Source organism: Peromyscus leucopus, chromosome 1 (assembly GCF_004664715.2).
Source record: "Peromyscus leucopus breed LL Stock chromosome 1, UCI_PerLeu_2.1, whole genome shotgun sequence".
Classification (NCBI taxonomy): domain Eukaryota; kingdom Metazoa; phylum Chordata; class Mammalia; order Rodentia; family Cricetidae; genus Peromyscus; species Peromyscus leucopus.
Window position 1 is genome coordinate 61,535,600 of NC_051063.1, and position 20,114 is coordinate 61,555,713.

General features: G+C 45.1%; 1 non-coding gene across 1 annotated transcript in view; it reads left to right on the forward strand.

Moving 5' to 3' along the window:
- The window catches only part of LOC114694109, a 76,102-nt gene that overhangs the window by 15,099 nt on the left and 40,889 nt on the right, over positions 1–20,114 (forward strand). The window contains exons 3-4 of the transcript XR_003734655.2: positions 2,204–2,293; positions 6,628–6,918. This is a non-coding gene — a transcript (uncharacterized LOC114694109). The remainder of the gene's footprint in view (positions 1–2,203; positions 2,294–6,627; positions 6,919–20,114) is intronic.

The window sequence follows — 20,114 nt, forward strand, 5'->3', positions numbered from 1 at the left end:
AGGGCAGCCTTGGTAGAGGGGCAGATCGGCTTTGAAGGTTTACAGCCTTGCTTACTTCCAGTTCACCCTCTCTGCATTGTGCTTACAGTTGAAGATCTGATCTCTCCACGTCTGCCGCTTGTTGCTATGCCTTCCTGCTATGCTGGACTCTCATCCCCGTGGAACTGTGGCCTCGTGGAGAGTGCCCTTTGACCAGCTGGCAGGATAAGAGATGACCTGTGTCTGGCTTACCAAGGTGTGATGGCTAATTTTGTGTCAACTTGACACAGGCTGGGGTCATTTTGGAAGAGGGAACTTCAAGTAAGAAAATGCTCCCATCAGATTGGCCTGTAGAAAAGCCACGATTGACCGATGATTGATGGGGTGGGCCCATCCCACAGTCAAGAAAATGCACTACGGACTTTTCTACGGGCCAATCTGATGGGAGCATTTTCTTACTTGAAGTTCCCTCTTCCAAAATGACCCCAGCCTGTGTCAAATTGACACAAAATTAGCCATCACACCTTGGTCAGGCTTATCCTGCCAGCTGGTCAAAGGGCACTCTCCATGAAGCCACAGTTATCAACTTGGAGGAGCAAACAGCAGTGACATCTGGGTCACTTCCTCTTGGTACTTACTCTGTGCCTTCAAGGCTGTCTTAAACCCAATCAGATAGCTCACTTTTATCTGATGATGGGTTGCTGTTGGACACACCCAGCTTTATGACACGTGGTTCATGATGGGCAGCTTAGGATGCACAGTAATGTGTGAGACATGTTTCTATGAATACCCAGTAGCAGCCAAGAGCAGACTCAAATTAGGGAAGTAGTTGTTGCAAATTAGGGCAGGGCCTCACTCCACAATCTGCTAGGGCGGTCTGCTGCAATTTCCCTATGGGGTCAAACCAAAGTTCTGTCAATCCAATCCCAGCACCTCTTCTGTGGGGGTCAAAGAACCCTCATGGAAGAACATCGGAACCTCTTCCTGTTGGGGGCCATTTGCATAGTTTAGAAAATGCCTGAGCAACACACCCAAGTGAGAAATATGGATAGGCCTATGAGAGGCTGTGCTTTTTTTGGTTGGTGCTGGGGCTTATGTGCAATAACTTATCTTTCCCTGGAAGAGATGTTTTGACATGCCTAAATATCTTATGTTGAAATTCGTTTGAATTAACTTCCCTCCCTGACACACCAGTGTCTTTCCAAGAAGTCAATAGTTGCTACTTCTGAATGGCTTGATTCGGTTGACGTGATATCCGTGCAACAGGCCAGCGGTGAGGAGGAACAGGAAGGTCGTTAAGTTTCTTGTGAAACCAAACCGTGAACCAAGGCTGGAGAGCAGACCCTTTGAGGAAGGATGGGAAAGGCGCCCTTACCAGATGAAAGCACACTGACTCTGATGGGCCTTATGGAGAGGCAAGGGTAGGAAAGAGGCGTTGCCAGTCATTGTCTACACACCAGCCACCAGGGCATGTGTTCATGCACCCAGGCTGGGAAACAGTATCTAGTAGGGAGTCTATGATTGGAGTTACTACCTGAGTAAAGCTGTGACAGATCCCACTGTCCTCTTTAGGTCCTCCTGTCAACTGCTCAGGCCATGAGGAGAGTTGAATGTGTGTGTGTGTATGTGTGTGTGTGGTGGTGGTGGGGATGGAAGTCACTACTCTTGTTTTTTAAAAAAATACATTTCTTTATTTATTGTGGGCTGGAGTGGTGGGTACATATACCGTGGAGCACATGTGAGGGCCAGAGGGCAGCTCGTGGGAGTTGGTTCTCTCCTTCCACCATACAGGTCCTGGGGTGGAACTCAGGTTATGAAGCTTGACGGCAGGTGCCTCAACCCACTGAGCTATCTTGCCAGCCCCATTTTTGCTTTTCTGAGATAGAGTCTTACTCTGTAGCCTAGCCTGGCCTGGAACTTGCTATGTAGATCAGGCTGACCTTGAGCTTATGGTGATCCTCCTGCCTCTGCCTCCTGAGTGCCTGGCTTATAGCCATGTACCACGGTGTCCGTCTCACCCTGCATCGTTCAGTTCCAATCACTGCCTGGCGTCCGCAGTCCCCCGAGGGGTGTCACTACACTCACCTCGCTGGTTTCCCCGCTGGAAGTAGCTCTAGTCTAGTTGCCCTTTGTTACCATAGCAACCCTTATTGCACAGGTCAGGGAGCCAGCTGAAGGATCCCACCACTGGCTAAGTATGTCTGTTCCTTTTTTTCTTTTCTAGATCCAGGGAAATAATCATAGAATGGAATTGGGGACCTATGGGCTCACAGTGAGATGGACCAGACTGAACACTCTGTGGATCTTCTTACCTGTAAGTCCTGAATGACTGTGGGGCCACCCCGAGGATCTAGTCTTCTGAGATCAGTGTCAATCTAGACCCAATTCTGAGTCAGCCCTGAACTCACTGCTTATATCCTCTTCTCCAGGGCAGTGTCCCCGAGAAAGGACCTTGAGTCCACTTGGGAGAAAGTGGATGGAAAGGCCGACAAGAAGTCTTATGGGTATTATGCCCAGGATTTCTCCTGCAGTGGGCCAGGCCTCCCCTCCATGAAGAAGCTCAGACCCATAAACTGGCTCAGGTCTGGGGATTGCTGGAGTCTGTGACCTTTGTTTTTTATGACTCAAGTTTCACTTTTGCTCATGGATCCTGGAAGTTTTCCATAGAAAGATCAAGCAAGAAGTTAGCAGACATTCTGTTTCCCCGAAGGAACACCATGATCAATCAGTCAGCACCACAGGTCTGCCGCGCCAGACTGCTCAGACCGTGGGGCTTTGCCTCTGCTCTCCACTATAGTAACTTCAGCCACTGTGCCCATGCCCTCTGAATGCCCCCACATGGCCCATGCCACCCTGGGATCCAATGACTGTCACTGAAGTTGAGCTTTCCACTTGACTAGCTTTGGTTCCCACTGCAAAGTACAGTCTTCAGGGATGAGCAATCACAGAACAGTGGCAGGATACTGCCACCCCTCACCCCACGCCCCAAGTGTATTTCTCATAGTCATGGTGAAGGTCAACCTTCTGAACCTTTCCGGTGTGGGTAAGCAAGTTGAACAAGTTGAATCCAACCTAGAATACTCAATTCCCTGTGTCTTTCATTCATCCCTCTACATAAAACCATTGAAAGTCTCCTATTTCTGATTCCTTCACTGTGGGCCACCATGTAACACACACACACACACACACACACACACACACACACACACACATCAGTCAAACTAATTAACTAACTAACTAACTAACAACTAACTAGTCTTTTTGTTTTGTTTTGTTTGAGACAGGGTTCACTAAACAGTTCTGACTGACCTTGGTTTGTAGATCAGTATGGCCTTAAATTTAGAGATCTGCCTGCCTCTGTCTCCCAAGTGCTGGGGTTAAAGGAGTATACCACCATGTGATTTAATCCTTGTGATTCCTGGAGCTGTGTCATTAGACACAATCTGTGTTCAGTGCTCCCATACATCAGATACATCTGTCCTGATCCAACTTTATGTTTGACCCTGTCCTACGTTGCTGTCTCATTTGATGTCTATTACCATGAGTTCAAATGATTTCCTTTTCACTATGTTTCTGTCTGTATAAAATGGAGAACTCAAGCAGTCCTTCTAAAGTGTAGTGCATAGCCTTGGGGTCACACACTGTTCTGCACGGAGACACATGTCTACTTATGAGTATGGAAACAAATGTGCTGGTTAGTTTTCATTGTCAACTTGACACAAACCTGGAGTCACCAGTGAAAAGGGAGCCTCAATTAAAGAATTGCCTCAAACAGATTGACCTATGACCATATCTGTGAGAGACTGTCTTGACTGATAATTTATTGGGAGGGCCCAGTCCACTGTGGGTGTCACCATCTCTAGACTGGGGGACCTGGGCTGCTTAAGAAAGTTAGTTGAGCATAAACAAGAGATCAGGCCAATAAACAGCATCCCTACATGGCTCCTCACTCCTTGTTTCTACCTTGAGCTCTTGCCCTGACTTCCCTCAGTGATAGGCTATTACCTGCAAATGTAAGCCAAATAAATCCTTTCTTCCCCAAGTTGCTTTTGGTTATGGTGTTTATCACAGCAACAGAAGAGCGAAGTAGGACACATAGGGAGGGTGGTGATGGAAGGGGCCAGTATTGTCCTGCCTGGTAGCTGCCTTGGGAAAGGTCATTGCTGTTTCCTTGGGCCTTACAGACTTCCCTCCAGTGGACAGGGAGACCCCATCTATGGGGGCAGGAACCACTTCTTTGATTTAAAAAATTTATTTTATTTTTAACTGTGTGTATATATGTGAGCATATGCTGAATATGTATGTGTGTTGGGGGGGGGTGTACCCATAAAGGCCAGAGATATCAGATCCCCTAGAGCCTAGAGTTATAGGTAGTAGTGACATCAGTTGTGTGTGCTAGTAGTTGAACTCAAGTCCTCTGGAAGAGCAATATGTGCTCTTAACCGCTGTTAAGAGTTATGGCCATCTCTCCTGCCCATGAGAACCACACTTGCTGACAAGAAAGGTTCATCAGAACACAGGGTGGTGGTGTCCTCAGCTTTATGAGGGTCTTCCCACATGACCCTATTCCAGCTTTCAGGATCCATTCTTTCCCAGCCAGTGTCCTCATTTCAACAGTAGATTTACCTTGCCTTGTGATCCAGTGAGTCTAGAATGAGGTTCTATATTTCACTTTCAGCACATTCCTCCCTGCATCTCTAGGAGACAAGACTGCCCTTCACAACCCAGGGGCTTATAGATCATCTGTGTGATGTTTGATAGGAAATGCAAACCCTGAGCTCATCCTTTTTGTCATCTGGTCCAGAAATATTAGGAGCAAAGGGCTGATGTCTTAGCTTTAAAAAAAATTTCAGAAGTATCATATGCAGAGTTACTTAGCTCCTGACTTCTTAGTACTAGTAATAGAGTTATTAGTGGTTTTAAATCTAAAGAGACTAGACTGTCAATTCCAGAAAACACTCTTGATACTAAAATCTGTATTAGTCAGCATTTTCTGGATAATGTGTATGCATATTTAATGAGTTAAACATAACTACATTTTGTCCATCCATTCATCTATCCATCCATCTAGGATGTGTAATGTTATCAGGATCTAGAATCACCTAGGAGACAAGCCCCTGGACACACTAATGAGGGATTATCTAGATTAATTGAGATGGGAAGACCTGCCCACTGTGGGTGACACCATTCCCTTGGCTGGCACCTGGGACTGTATGAAGAAGAGAAAGTGAGCTGAGCATAGATATTTATTGCTCTGAGACACAACATGGCCAGGTGCTTTAGGCTCCTGCTGCCTAGACTTCCCTGCCATTATGTATATTGTACTTTGAACTATGAGTCAGAATAAATCCTTCCTTCCTAAAGTTTCTTTTGTCAGGGCATTTCATCATAGCAACAGAAAAGTAACTAAGATACCATCTATCATCTCTATCAGTCTATCTATCTATCTATCTATCTATCTATCTATCTATCTATCTATCTATCTACCTACCTACCTACCTACCTACTTATCTATCTATCATCTAAAATGAAAATCCAGTTCACGCAGTTTAGGAAGTCTCACACTTCTTGTCTGTATCTAGAAACAAAGGAAGTCAGTGGTGTGATTCAGTCCACAGGCAGATGCCTGAGATTTAAGAGGGCTGGTGGTGTGAATCTTGTCTGAGGGCAGGAGAAGTCCAATGTCTCAGCTCCAGTGATGAGGCAGGAAAAAGGAGGCAGATTGATTTCACCTTTTCTACTCTGGATCTCAGTGGCCTGGAAAAGTCACCCACCTTCTATTTCTCTTTGCTGTTTGCTCCTAGAAGCACCCTCAAAGATGCACATTCAGAGGCAGTGTTTGATCTGAACACCTTTGGTCAGTCAAGTTGACATATCAAAGCCACCATCACGCTGTGCTAAACCCTGGCCTCTAATGTGGTTTAGTGTCTTCCTTCATCACAACCTGTACCAGCAGGTTAGGGATCTCTAAACTCACAGTGGTGGGGAAAAGCAGACCTGGGCACAGTTGTAGGCCACTCCTCCTGTACCAGCCCAGTGTGTGATAGATAATCTTTATTTTCAATTTGCCAGGCTCTCAATCACCTAGGAGATACACTTGTGTGCGTGTCTGTGAGGAAAAAGTGATCCTCGTTTCATAATAAGAGTACTGGAGACTCAGAGTAGCAAAAACTCAGCAGTTTATCTTAGCTCTTCAACAGTTGGACACCAGCCTGGAATGGCAGGCATACTGACTGAAGGCAGAGAACATTTTCTAAACCAACAGACCTTCCTCCCTTTTATGAATAACCGGGAAGGTGGGAGTTTACATGTTATTTAGGTCTTATCTTCCTTCTGTGGCTTTTCTCAACAAAAACCTTGTTGAGAAAAACCTTGTGTGGGCTCATTCTGTGTTTGACACCTTGTTTTTTTTTTTTTAATGCTTATCAGATGCACCATCTTGCAGAGAAGCTTGGCTGTCAGTAGTTGTCTACTCTTAAACTTTTAGATGGTGTGTAGCTTAGGAAAGTTTGGATATATTGGGTCATGAGAGAACAGCTAGACTAGCAGGTATCAGCAGGAGTCTATTGTTTTCTGTTCATTGGTAACTGGACTTAAGCTTGCTCAGGGCCCATTTGGAAATGAACTACCAGATTTTATTTCTGACAGGTGTTTCCAGAGAGGTCTAACCCAGCAGGAGTGAGAACCTTCCAGCAGGTGAGCCAGTACAGAAAAGCCTAAAGAAAAAGCAGTGTTGGCTGCCTGCCTTCCCTTGGTCTGGAGCCAGTGCTTGGCTCTGCTGCCACTGTCCTTTTCTGATGTCAGACTCAAGCTTCTTCAGCCTTCTTCCAACACGACCTGAACACTAGTGACTCTCCAGGAATCTTCCAGACCTTCGGCACCAGGTTGGGACTGCTGAGGTGATCAACTTTGTGGACTAAACAGCATCTCTAGTGTTGTGTAAGTCAATTTAACAAATCCCCCTTTATAATACATGTTTCTTCTATTAGTTCTGTCTCTAAAGAACTCCATCTAATCCAGATTGTGGTGCCAGTAGCAGGTTCTAGAGAGGCAGAATTCTAAGGATGAATTTCTCTAGTGGGCTTGATGGTATCTGGAGCTGGCTCTCCAATTCATCTACACCTAGAATTGATAAAGACTCTGCACTAATCTGGTAATGTAGAGAGAACATTACTATTCCATCTTGTGAATTAAAGAACTGTACAGCATGTATGCATTCACACACACACACACACACACACACACACACACACACACACACACGTAAATAAATAAATGAATGTAATTTTAAAATGAAAATAAGAGGAAAGAGAATGGCCCTTCCAAGAATGGAAGTGGGCTGAGAGCTGGGAAAAGCTAGAAGCTCTGATGGCGCTCAGCCAGGACAGTCATGCGCTTCTATGGGTCATTTATAGAGCAGCTACATGCTCCACATTTGGAGCATTTGAGGGCAGGAGCTTTATTCAGGTGGAGTCTGTCCCTTATATGCTGCCCCTAGTTGGACCTTTCCAGTCTTCCTCTACCACTGGTTTCTTTCATATGTTAATTTTCATCCTCTTCTTCCCCAATATCCTGTGTTAACAGACAGCAGAGGCCAAGCAGTGTCCATTATGGTTCAACTTGGATCGCTCAGTGGTGTGGGTTCCCAAAAGAGCAATAGATGGGGGAGGGGGCTTAAGGAACACCCACTCCATCTGTATAAGCAAATTCCAGAGCAAGTGAAACATTTGCCTTGAAGGACTGGAGAGCCAGCTCAGCATTTAAGAGCACTGGCTGCTCTTGCAAAGGGCCTGGGTTCAATTTCTGGCACCTACATGGCAGCTCACAGCCATCTGTAGTGACTCCAGTCCTAGGGGCTTCAATATCCCCTGTAGGCCTCTGCAGGCACCAGACATGCAAATGGTATACAGACATGCATGCGGGCATAACACTCATACATACAAAATAAATTTAAAAAAAATTAAGAAGTTTACTTTGAATTGTAGCAACAGAGAATCACAGTTCCTCAACAAATTCCCAGACAAGCCAGCTTACAGCTCAGAATCTCTTGAATGAAAGAGAAGCAGGTCCAGTCAGGAAGGACCACATTACACTACCAAAAAGTTTTACAGTCAATCAGTCTTTCTCCAAAGGAACTCATAGGCTTTGATGAGGGTAAATGTACATCCAGGAAAAGGAAATAACCAGATTTTTCAGGGCCTACAGATACTGACTGTGACCTGACACTGATTCTGGGAAACCCCCTCCAAAGCATTGTGGACATCCAGTTAAGTAAGGGCTTATGGAGGTCGGGCAATTGATGGAGTGTCAGCCAAAGTCTGACTCACAGTGGCTCCATTGGGCCCACAAACTCACCCCAGTGGGACAGATATACTTAGAGGTTGGCAGAATCCCAATACTGGTTGTCAGACCTGTGGAATGAGGGCTATTATGGTCTGAAAGGCCAAATGGAAGCCATTAGTTGCCTCTAATAGTAAAGGTAAAATAGTGAAAAAAAAGAAAATCCCCTGGAGAGATTACAGAAATTAATGCCACCATTAAGGCATTGCAAGATGCTGGGGGTGGAGTGGGATAGGGGGATGGCTCAGTGGTTAAGAGCACTGGGCTGCTCTGGCATAGGACTCAGGTTTGATTCACAGCACCCACTTGGTGGTAATTCCAGTTCCTGGAGATGTGATGCCCGCCCTATTCTGACATCCAAGGGCACTACACACATGTGGTTCATAGATAAACTTGTAGGCAAAACACCTATGTTAACATTTTTTTTTAAAATGAGAGGGCTAGAGAGATGGCTTAGAGGTCAAGAGCACTGGCTGCTTTTTCAGAGGACCGTATTCAATTCCTAACACTCACATGGCAGCTCACAACTGTCTGTAACTCCAGACCAGGGGATTTAATGCCCTCTTTACATGGGTACCAAGCATCACACATGTGGTGCACAGACATACATGCAGGCAAAACATTCATAAACAAAGTAGTACAATACATAAATAAAGCTGGAAAGATTGGAAAGATGCAGGGGTGTTGGTTCCTACCACATTTCCTTTTAATTCTCCCTTTTAGCCTGTGCAAAAGACAGATGGATCATGGAGAATGGCAGTTGACTATGACAAACATAAGTAGAGACTCCAATCACAGATGCAGTGCCAGATGCAGCTTCCTTACTTGAGCAGATTAATACATCTCCTGGTACCCAGTATTCAGCTATTGGTCTGGCAAGTTCTTTTTTCTCTAGAAACCTGTCCATAAGGACCACCAGAAGCAGTTTGCTTCCAGCTGGCAAGGCCAGCAGTATACCTTTACAGTTTACCTCAAGGGCATATTAACACCCAGCCCTGTGTCATAGTTTAGTTTGCAGAGAACCTGATATACAAGGGATCACATTGGCCCATTACATTGATGACATTATGCTGATAGGACTTGGACTTGTTAGTAAAACATTTTGGATTTGGGAGGCAGCAAGCTCCTTACTTGGGTGTGTCACTTCAGCCCATACACCAAATAAACTCAGAAGGCTCTAGTTTTGAGTGGGACCCCGCTGCTGTGTGGGCTCCTCTGCTGCTTGGATCATATGATCCAGCAGACTTGAAGGTCACTTAATGTGGCAGTGGCAGATAGGATGCTGTTTGGAGTCTTTGGTAGGTCCTTATAGGTGACCACAGTGGAGCCCCTTGGAGTGGAGCCTTACTATCATCTATAGACAATCGTTCTCCCTTTGAGAGACAAACCTTGACGTGTAATTGGGCCTTAGTAGAAACTTAATATTTAACAGTAGGATGTCAAGGTCTGTATTGCTCATGACATAGTCTTCAGCCCTGAATGGAATGTCATTAATCCCCTCCACCAAAGGCTGGGAAATGTTTGTAGAAGAGGTGACTGAAAGATTTTAAGATCTGGAGGTGATGGATGACTCCAAGGAAACAGTGTCTTCCAGACACAACAGTATGGATGTCACAGGCACTGTGACATCACACATAAGATCTACACAGGTTCAAATCAGACAATATTCCAGCACTGAGAAGGGGAAGTGGACACAAAGTTCCATTCCTAGCCAAGAAGCTATTGGCAATTGATATATGCTGAGAAAGGGAAAATTACTTTTCTCCAATGGAATGTCACTGGATATTATCAGCCACACTCCAGGGGAGACCCCATGCCCAGGAGTAGTTGGCCAACTCAAATAAGACTCTATGTTTTTGGTTCTTTGTTGTTTTGTTCTATCATGAGCAAACTGGATGTTAATGATCCGAGAACTGACCTGAAGAAGCAGTTGTAATACTAAAATCCAAGAGACAGTGTTGAAGGACATGGGAGGATACAGTTCTGGGCAGAGACTGAACGGACATGGGAGATGTGAGAGAGGCCCAGCCAAGGGCTTCTTGGAAAAGATGAAAAGTCTGGCAAAGCAGATCATGAAAATCAAAAATGATGCTGGCAAAGGACAAGGGGACAAATCGATACGTGGGGTGGCGAGAAGTTGAGTAGTGTAGAGAACTAGCAGTTTCTTAGGAATGAATCTAAATGCAGAGCTGCCACACAGCCAGCAAGTGCCGTCTCTGCGTTTGTCCCAAAGAAATGAGAATCCACGCCCACTCAAATGCATGTTCACACATGGAGAGTCAGGCTCTCCTCTTGATCTCTCCCTACCACCCCTCCCCCAGCCAGAGGCTTACCCTATATCCCAGACTCTCTTTGGACACAGTACATAATCATGTTGGTCTCAAACTCACAGGAAAACTCCTGCCTCAGCCTCCTGAGTGCTGGGATTATAAGTGTGAGCACAGAGCAGCTGTTTATTTAGAAATTTTTTTTTTGAGAATGTCATACATGAGTACTCTATTTACATTATTTTCACCTTTCCATCTACAACTCCTTCCATATCCCAACCCACTCCCTCTCAAATTCATGACCTCTTCTTTAATAATTATTGTTTTATATGTGTGCATAAGTGTACATGTATGTTTAAGTAAACAAAATAATATTTTTCTCTATTACTTTTTCAAACATTCTTTTTTCATAATAGCCCCAAGTATAATAGATGAAAATGTGCCTTGAAAAGTGAGTGGTTAGCCGGGCGGTGGTGGCGCACACCTTTAATCCCAGCACTTGGGAGGCAGAGCCAGGTGGATCTCTGTGAGTTCAAGGCCAACCTGGACTACCAAGTGAGTCCCAGGAAAGGCGCAAAGCTACACAGAGAAACCCTGTCTCGAAAAACCAAAAAAAAAAAAAAAAGAAAAGAAAAGTGAGTGGTTAGCTAGGTGTAATGGATGTTATCCCAGAACTTTGTGGGTAGAGGCAGGAGGGTCAGTTCAAAGTTATCCTCAGCTACAGAGGGAATTCAAGACTAGCGTAGGCTACATGAGACTCTGTCTCACTCTTTCCCAAAGGAAGATGGAGAATGTAGAGATGAGGAGCAGATCAGTGTTTGTGTGGTCATCTGTGGAGGTGTTGTATGTGGACCTGTGACTTTGAGAAGCATCAGGAATGCAGTGATGATAAAGTTCTGATTACTACAGTGGTAGTTATATGAAGCTACACACAAACACACACACACACACACACACACACACACACACACACAGGTAGTACACACATGCATGCATACATATACACACATGTACAGTCACATTCGCACATGTGAGTACAGGTGCATCTGGTGAAGTCTAAATTATCTATGTGTATTGAACAGGTGACGATTCTGCTTGTTATCATGGTATTTATGCAGATGTCTGCTCTGGGGGAGGCCTGAAGGAATAATGCACCAAGGCTTCCTGTGTACCTCTTGGGAATCTATAATTGTCTCAAAGTATAGTGTTCAAACAGATTTCAGGCCATGAACGTTGAAAATGTCAACCAAATCAAAACGTTACTAGAAAAATTTGTAAATGGACAAAGTTGGCTAAAAATAGATAAAATGGGGCTGAAGAGATGGCTCAGTGGTTAAGAGCACTTGCAGCTCTTACAGAGGACCAGAATTCAGTAGTTCCCAGCACCCAGTGGGGGGCATCTCACAACTACCCGTAGCTACAACTCTGGGAGATCTAATACCTATGGCCACCCTTGGGGGGGGCAGGCTGTGAGGTTTATAGGCTGCTGTTTCCTGTGTTGTCTCTGCTTCCTGGTCCATGAAGATGTGAACAAGTAGCCGCCATGCTCCCCACTGCAGTGAAGCCACTGCTACACCTCCCCCAACACCACTCCTTCCCCATCTTGATGGACTATGCCATCGTAGTCCATGAGCCAGGACAAACCCTTCCTCCCTTACTGCTTCTTCTCAAGTACATGGTCATGGCACCAAGAAAAGTAGCTAACAGAGGGGACATAAACATTTACACAGGAAATGGAAACATCTAGCTGACCCCTGGTGACCTTAGCAGATAGAAGGTGCCTGGGTATGGGCTGTAAGGGTGTGGTCTCATCCAGGAGGACCTCCCAACTCCCATCCTGTGACAAGGAAATAGGAAGATGTGGAGTGTAGAGGACAGCCAGGACTGGGGTTTCCAGCTGCTGAGCCAGCCTCCTGCAGCAAGGCAGTGGCTAGGGGACCAGGTTTTGAGAGTGGGCGAGAGAGGAACTGGAGTAAATGTTAGACCGAGGAGGCGTGCTCAGAGTGAAGCTTGGTTGGGTCTGGGCTTGAGCAAATCAGCAGCAGGAGCCATCTGGGGACATGGGAAAACTGAATTTGGGTTATGTTTTCAATGTGACTAGAGAGTTATTATGAACACAGCAGATGTGACAGTGATGGATTGCAGTTCTTGGGAGTACACCCACCATATTTGGAGGTGAGTGCTGAATTTGCTAAACTAACATACCTGTGGAACACTATGTTTACAATTCACTTTAATTCTAAACATTTAATTGCCATTACATTTAGGAACACAGACACAGATGCAGATGCACACACATTCACGAGACAGAGAGAGAGAGAGAGAGAGAGAGAGAGAGAGAGAGAGAGAGAGAGAGAGAGAGAGAGAGATACACACATGGTTTCTTGCAGGGCTTGGTCCCTTTCACAGTATGCCGACAAATACAGCCTCTGCATATTAGGCCAGCAGACTGGAAGCTCAAGCGGGGTTGTCATAGCTCGGTCTGAGGCCAAAGTGCCTCTCTGGGAAGTGGGAGTCTCTGCTCTTTAGGCTTGCACTTACTGGACAAGACTCCACCTCATGGGGTCACCTGATGTCCTAGTTTGTCTCTATTGCTGTGATAAACACTGCGACCAAAAGCAACGTAGGAAACAAAGGATTTAGTTCACCTTACAGATTCTAAGTCCATCACTGAAGGAAGCCAGAGCAGAAACCTCAGTGCAGGAACTGAAGAAGAGGCCATGGAGGAACACCACTTACTGGCTTGTTCCTTATGGCTTAGACAGCCTGCTTCCTTTCTCTTTCTTTCTTTCTTTCTTTCTTTCTTTCTTTCTTTCTTTCTTTCTTTCTTTCTTTCTTTCTTTCTTTCTTTCTTTCTTTCTTTCTTTCTCTCTCTCTCTCTCTCTCTCTCTCTCTCTCTCTCTTTCTCTCTCTCTCTTTCTTTTTTCTTTTCTTTTCTTTTTTTTTTTTTGGTTTTTCAAGACAGGGTTTCTCTGTGTAGCTTTGGCGCCTTTCCTAGAACTCACTCTGTAGCCCAGGCTGGCCTCGAACTCACAGAGATCCGCCTGCCTCTGCCTCTCGAGTGCTGGGATTAAAGGTGTGCGCCATCACTGCCTGGCTACAGCCTGCTTTCTTATACAACCCAGGACCACCTGCCCAGAAATGACATCACTCACAGTAGCTTGGCCTCTTTTTTTTCCCCTATAATTTTATACTTGCATATGAACTTTAAAAAAAAAACTTTTTATTGATTCTTGGTGGATTTTACATCATGCATCCTGATCCCATTCATCTCCCTGTCCCTTTGTATCCTCCGTCTGCCCTTGCAATGCCCCCCCCCAAATAAAATAAAATAAAATTTAAAAGAAAAAATCTCATTATGGAAGCTGTAGTGTGGCCCAGTGAGTCACACAGTGTACCCTTTAATCTATACATCTTTACTTGGAAGTGTTCACTGCGATGAGTCATTGGTCTGGCTCGATGCCTCTGGCTTCTGCTGCGCTATTGATACTGGGCCCTCACTGGGACTCCTCTTCGATATCCTGTTGTTGCCCTGGAGATCCTGCAGCTTTGGATCTTCAGGACCCTGCTTGGCCTCCCTTACATCAATCAATAATCAAGAAAATGCCCACAGAAATTGCCTACAGGCCCATCTGATGGCGATTCCTTCTTTCTATGTGATTCTAGTTTGTGTGGACAAAAACTAACCTGCACACTTGCTTAGTTATTCCTCACCTGGCTAAAATGTACTCAGAGCAGCAACGTTTTGAACCCACATCTGGGCAACATGTCCTGGGCCACTAGTTACTTTTCTCTGTGTTGTGGCCAGTAGCTAACAACAGTCAACTTGAAGGAAGAAGGGTTGTTGTGGCTCACAGTTCAGGAAATGTAGCACGTACTGTGGCAGAGAGCTGTTTGTCCATGGTGCTGAGCAGGAAGCAGAGAAATGGGAACCCCCAACTCAGCTGGCTTTCTCCTGTTTACTTATTTATTCAGTTTGGAACCCCAGCCTGTGAGATAGTGCTACCATATTCAGGGTGCATCTTCCCTTCTCAGTTACATCAGAAACATCTTCACCCAAAGGTGCCTCATTAATGTATCCAAGTGCTTTATTTTTTATTTTATATTTATTCATGTGTGTGTGTATGCATCTGTGTGAGTATATGTGTGCAGGGGTGTATGCACATGCAAAGGCCTGAAGAGGGTGTCAAGTGTCCTCTATCACTCCCCACCTATTCCTTTGAGTCAGGGTCTCTCCCTGAACATGTGTGTTACTCTCAGCTAGGCTGAAACCAGCAAGTTCTAACAATCCTCCCATCTCTTTTGTCCTCAGAGCTGAGGCTCCAGGTGTTTGTGGAGATCTCTTGCCTTATTACATGGGTCCTGGGATATGAATTCCAGTCCTTGTGATTTCAGAGCAAGCACTTTTGCCTCCCAAGCCACCTCTCCAGCACAATCAGGGTTTTTCAGTCCAGACAAGTTGACAATCAAAATTACACGCTGCTAGGGTGTCACATAGAATAAGCCATCACTGTGTGTGTGTGTGTGTGTGTGTGTGTGTGTGTGTGTTTGCTGTGTTCTTTCTGCTGCTTGCACACAAAATGGTAAAACAGACTAAGATTTTTCCATTCAAAATTAGTTGCCATGAAGAGAGTAGAAGGAGCCACCCATGGTGCACACACCTTTAGTCCTAGCAATCAGGAGACAGAGATGAAGGGATCTCTATGAGTTCCAGGACAGCTAGGGCTATATAGTAAGACTTAGAAAGAGAAAGACAGACAGACAGACAGACACAGACAGACACAGGCACAGGCACACGCACACGCACGTGCACACGCACACGCACACACAAACACACACACACACACACACACATACACACACACACACACACACACACACACACACACACACACACACACGGGGTGATGGTCACAGGTCATGAGGCTATATTTACCCTGCTTGTGAGCAACATGTAATCTCTGTGGTGATACACTAGAGTCTCCCATCAACCAGCAAGACAAGGCATGTTATTCCATCTATTGCTTGACAAGAGGCACAGAGGGTGTTTCTGAAATGGAAACAGACATGGCCGAGACTCTGAAAATTTAGTTAACAAGCAAAGAAATGGGAAATCAGAATCAGAAAACAATACTAATTTAACCAAAGGCTGGAATACACGAGTTTTAAATGTGTGAACAAGAATGCATATCCACATGCAGCCAGTGAGTTTTTAATCTGGAACCAGTGCTTGGGAAACAATTTGGCAGTGTCCTCTGAGGTATGTGCCGACACCTGCTGGTGACTCAGCCTCCAGTTTGCCTCCTCCACCCTGAGGGAGAGTTTCTTTCTTAGATTTTTGAGATACCTTGTCTGGATAGAAACACTGGCTCCCTTTTATTTGTGTTGATATCCATAGCAAATGATTTCTGTGCTGCACCCTATATGCATTTATTTCTTGCTTTTCTCTGGCCAAGCTTGTTTTTTTTCCCCCAGATCATTGTGCTCTGTGCCCCTTTGTTCCTGAGCCTGTTAACCTGATAGAAAGCACTTGTTGAAACTATCCTTGCTTCATGTCTGTTGCTGTGACAAATCCCCTTACAAAAAACTTAAGGAAGGCTTATTTGGTTAACAATTCCAAGTCACAGTCTATGATTTCAGGGAAGCCAATGCAGGAACTCAAGCAGGTTGTCACATCACATGCACGGTCAAGAGCAAAAGCAAGTAAGTGCAGGCCTCCAAGCCCTCAGCAAGCTTTCTCCCCTTTATTATAGTTCAGGACCACCTGCCTAGGGAATGGTGCTGCCCACAGTGGGCTGGGTCTTCCCACATCAATTGACAACCAAGACAACTACTCATGTCTGTTGGCCTACTCATGCTAAATAATTCATCATCAATACCCTTCCCAAGTGGTTCTGAGTTGTTCCAAGTTGACAATTAAAACTAATCAGCATAGGGCTCTTGGAGAGATGGCTCAGTGCTAAGAGCACATGCTGCTTTTGCAGAGGACCAGAGTTTGATTCCTTGTACCTACATTATGCGGCTCACATCACTTGCAATCCCACTTCCAGGGGATCTGACACCCTCTTCTAGCCTCTGTGGGGTCCCACATACACATGGTGTATACCCAGACACACACAACAGTGTTCAAATGCCTGAGTCTATGGGAGACATCTTTCATTCAAACCACCAAACCAACCAGCCCAAATACCTATGCCACATCCTGAATGCTGTGCCATGTTGAGATTCTTTCAGCAAATAAACAAGTTCACTGTTCTTACTTCAGTCTCCACAGAGCCTCAGCTCAGGGACAAGAGCCATCCAAATTCTTTGCTGCAGGGTAATGATATTGCCCTCAGTTTCCAGTGTAATCCTCATTTCCAACAGAGACTTCGTCAGCCTGGCCATGACTGACAAACTTCCTTCCATCAGCATCCTAATTACAACCATGTAGGCAGTCCTTAATATGTCCTTGATCTTTCCTGGTCTCTTGTCTTTTGTACCCACACTAGAATTACCCACAATGCCCTACTTTTACAGCAGTTTAGCCCCCTTTTCTTTATTATTTCAAATTTTATGTATATATGTGTGTGAGTGTGTGCACGTAAAGCCAGAAAGGGAGTTGGACGCCCTAGAGCTGAGGTTAGGTATGGGTGGTTGTGAGCTGCCTGGTGTGGGTGCAAAAGCAGAAAGTGTTTTTAACCATTTAGCCGTCTTCCAGCACAGTTTAGTCATTTTGTAACTACTCCTTCAAACCCTCCCATCCTCTGCCAGCACAGACCCAAGTCTATGTTAGGTATACTTAACAACAATGAGACTCTTAGTACCAATGTTCAATCGTTCTTTCTTTCTTAAAAGTTTTTATTTATTTAAAATTATTTTTTTCTTTTATTGAAAACAGATTTTTTTTTTCCCCTCACATAATATATCCTGATTTCGGTTTCCTTTCCTCTACTCCTCCCAGTTCCTCCCCACCCCCTCCCATCCAGATCCACCCCCTTTCTGTCTCTCATTAGAAAACAAACAGGCTTCTGGGGGATGATAATAATAAAATAAAACAATGTATAATAAGATACAACAAAAACAGTTGCGTCAGGGTTGAACAAGATAAATGAACAGAAGGAAAATAGCCCAAGAGAAGGTACATGAATCAGATACCCACTCGTTTGCACACTCAGGAATCTCATAAAAACACTAAACTGGAAGCCATAATATATCCACAGAGGACCTGGTGCAGGCTCAAGCGGGTCCTGTGAGTTCATATGTTCTTTGATCATGTTGGTTTAGAGGGCCTTGTTTTCTTGGTGTCCTCCATCCCCTCTGGCTCTTACACTCTTTCCACCTCATCTTCTGTGGGTCCCCTGACTCCTGAGGGGAGGGGTTTGATAAAAAACATCCCATTTAAGAGTGAGTGTTCCAAGATCTCTCTCTCTCTTTCTGCATGATGTCTGGCTTTGGGTTTGTTCTCATCTGCTTCAAGAGGAAGCTTCTCTGATGATGGCACTGACCCAGGAGTATAGCAGAATGTCCTTAGGAGTCATTTTATTGCTACTCTTTTTGTTGTTGTTTGGTTTTGTTTTGTTTTTTCTTTTAAGAACATTTTTAGTATTTGGTTTTACTCTAGGTCCCTAGGCTATCTATCTAGTCTCTGGTTCTTGATCACCCAAGCAGTGTTGGGTATGGATTCCATCACATGGCCTTAAGTCAAATCAGGTATTGGTTGACTATTCCTACAGGCTTTGTGCCACCATTGCCCTAGCATACCTTGTGGCCAGGACACCACTGTGGATCAAAGGTTTTGCAGCTGTGTTGGTGTTTACCTTATTCTGTTGGTGGTGTGCAGAGTACCTACCTGTACCAAAGATGCTAGATGTAGGAGTCAAGGCCCCATGTGGCACCAGCTTGACTTCTCCATGTTCAATGAGTTGTGTAGGTATTGTCTTCAGCAATGGGGCCTTGCTGTCCCAGGTTTGTGTAGAGTAATCTATTGTCCTGGCAACAGCCCCTGGCTTGTTTGGAGATTCCCCTGAGACCCTTTTGGCCAACAACTCAATTACATGTAACCCAATGCCTCTACAGGAAGCTTCATTTGGTGACAGGAGATGGCCAGATGGGACTCTGTCTCCCCCATCATTTGATGATTTCCTTTAGATCACCTTCATATATGTATATATTTTAGGAAGCTTCTACTGTATTCTGTTACCCTTCAAATGGCCCTTAATTTTAGCAGTCTCTTTCCATACCCTCTTCTTTGCCCCTTCTTCCTCCCCCTCCACACTTGATCCTGTTCCAGCTTCCCCCAACCATCCATACTATCTATTCTGATTCTCTTTTCTAATGAGATCTATCCATTGGTACCAGTTTTCTATATTAGTCAGCATTTCATTACCATAATGAAATACCTGAGGCAAGATGATCTTGAAAGTTTTATTTTGTTCAAGCTTCTGCAAGGGCATGGTAAAGGGGGCTTTCCACTGGTGATGGCCTCCTTGCTTCAGTCCTGGGGCAACAAAGGGCATCCCCAGGACAGGAGACAGGATGAGTGTAAAGCCGTCAGGAAACTTGTGGGACTTTATCCTTGTGACCCTATTATCAGGTCAGCTTAGCCTGTGGGGCTGGCTGTGAGGGAATTGTCTCAATTGTTAATTGATGTGGAAAGACCCAGCCCACTGAGGTCAATGCTTTTCCATAGGCAGATTGTCCAAAACAGTTAACAGGAAGGAGAAAGTTAGCTGGGAGCAGCCAAGCAAGTAGGCCTGCATGTATTTCTTTCTCTTTGCTCCTAGAGGGCCTGTTTCTGAACTTCACAGTCGGATTAAGTTTGTATCCTTTAATCCTCACAATGGGGATCAAACTGCGACACTTTACATTAAATTTCAACTTAACTGCATCCAACCCATATCATTGTTTCTGGTTAAGGAACTAACCTTAAAGCCAAAGGCAGAGAAGATCATGGGGAGGCTGCCCTGGGATTCACTGAAGTTGCTATTCAAATAACAAGTGATTAGGGGCATTTTGTAGGGTTTTGAGTCGCTTCTTAGGTATCACTTAAGATCACCTTGGGAGATTCCATTGCAAAACTGCATGGTGTCCTGTAGCATGTGGTTTGTGTAACCAATGTGGTGCCACTTTCCTCAAACCAGAACCCCTGGGTTGGAAGCCTATGGGGTGGATGTGGGGTCACCACTCCTTGTAAGGATAGCTAATGAGCCATCATAGAAGTTCTGCCTCACGCCTTCGAAGTCGTTTCCCTGGGTTGAAGCTCTCAGTAGCCAACAGGGGAAAACCCTGGTCAGAGAACAGAGTGTAGAGTGTACTACTACAGGGCTAGAAGCGGTGGTGACAACCCGGCTACTTTGGGCTCCTCTGCTGCTGGGTTAAGAGAACCTAACGGGTGCTGGCTGAGTAGTGCTAAAATGAAGAAGTAAGGATGGTGATGCTCGTTCCAGGCAGGTTTGGGTGGTCCGGGCTCTCTTACCCCACCACGAGAGTGATACAAGAAATGGCAACAAGAGTCTAGAGGAGATTGTCCCGGGAATGAAGAGCTGG